Source organism: Notothenia coriiceps, unplaced genomic scaffold (genome assembly GCF_000735185.1).
Source record: "Notothenia coriiceps isolate Sejong01 unplaced genomic scaffold, NC01 NC01_scaffold00037246, whole genome shotgun sequence".
Lineage (NCBI taxonomy): Eukaryota > Metazoa > Chordata > Actinopteri > Perciformes > Nototheniidae > Notothenia > Notothenia coriiceps.
In genome coordinates this window covers 5,113,475-5,113,674 of record NW_011369947.1, presented here as the reverse complement: position 1 = coordinate 5,113,674, position 200 = coordinate 5,113,475, and positions in this window count along the sequence as shown.

Genomic DNA, 200 nt, shown 5'->3' with positions numbered 1-200 from the left:
GAGAGAGGAAGCAGCAGCAAGTCGGGAGAGACTTCCTCGATTGTAAATGTGTTGGCTGGGAGTCAAGGAGAGAGTCTGAGTGGAAACCTTCCCCTTTTTCGTTCTCATTCCTTTTTTGTTGTTCCAATTTTTCTTTATTTTTTCAGATTTTTTTATATTTTATCGTCCTTGTTCTTTTTCCCCCTCTTCCATTTTCTGTG